Source organism: Ursus maritimus, unplaced genomic scaffold (genome assembly GCF_017311325.1).
Source record: "Ursus maritimus isolate PB19 unplaced genomic scaffold, ASM1731132v1 scaffold_13, whole genome shotgun sequence".
NCBI classification, from domain to species: Eukaryota; Metazoa; Chordata; class Mammalia; order Carnivora; family Ursidae; genus Ursus; species Ursus maritimus.
The window spans coordinates 30356877-30357859 of NW_024423675.1; positions in this window are offsets into that span (position 1 = coordinate 30356877).

A 983-nucleotide genomic window follows, 5' to 3' on the forward strand; every position below is an offset into this window, starting at 1 on the left:
TATAATTCCTGCTGTGCAAGTAAAGCACACCCCCCCCCCCCAAGTGTTTTTTTTCCCCTATGTATCCTGTTGTGGATACTGGTTTTGTTAGTTATGATTTTTTCCCTTTTTTTTTTCTTTTTTAGAATGTAGCAGTAATGCTATTGCTGAAATGGATGATTTTCTTTTTCTGAAATGTAATCATGGATGCTTGAATGATAGAATTTTAGTACTGTAAACAGGCTTTAGTAATTAATGTGAGACACTTAGAAGAAATGCTTAGAGTGGGCTTTTAAGTGTGCCTAAATGAATTTTGCAGTAACTGATATTCTTGGTTTTGTCCTACTTAATACACATGAATTAAGAACTTGTATTCTGTTATGAGTTAGACAGTCTTTTGGAGTGACCAGCAACTTTGATGTTTGCACTAAGATTTTATTTGGAATGCAAGAGAGGTTGAAAGACTTTCAGTAGTACACATGAAACTAATTTATTTGAAATATACCCTAAAGAAATCTACCAGTTTCTTCAAATGCCTTTTTAAAACCCATCAGAGATGATTAGTGAAAATGCAGAGTATCATACTTTTCTTCTTGCATGTCAGCTACATAAACAGTTTTGTACAATGAAAAATACTAATTTGTTTGACATTCCATGTTAAACTACTGTCATGTTCAGCTTCCTTGCATGTAATGTAGACCTAGTCCATCAGATCATGTGTTCTGGAGAGTGTTCTTTATTCAATAAAGTTTTAATTTAGTATAAGAATAGCCTCTATATCCGTGTGATTTTTAAACCTTGTAGTACATGTATTCATGATCATCAAAGACATTTCTGTTGGTTATGATGATTTAGGCAAATAGGATTCACAAGTTTCAGGAGTGTTTAGAAAACTATCATTACAGCTACATTATTCAGTGCAACATTGATTGTTAACATTTGTGGGTATTTGTTCAACTGAGAGGATGATGAAGTTCCCAAGTGTTGAATCTGGAATATAAGAT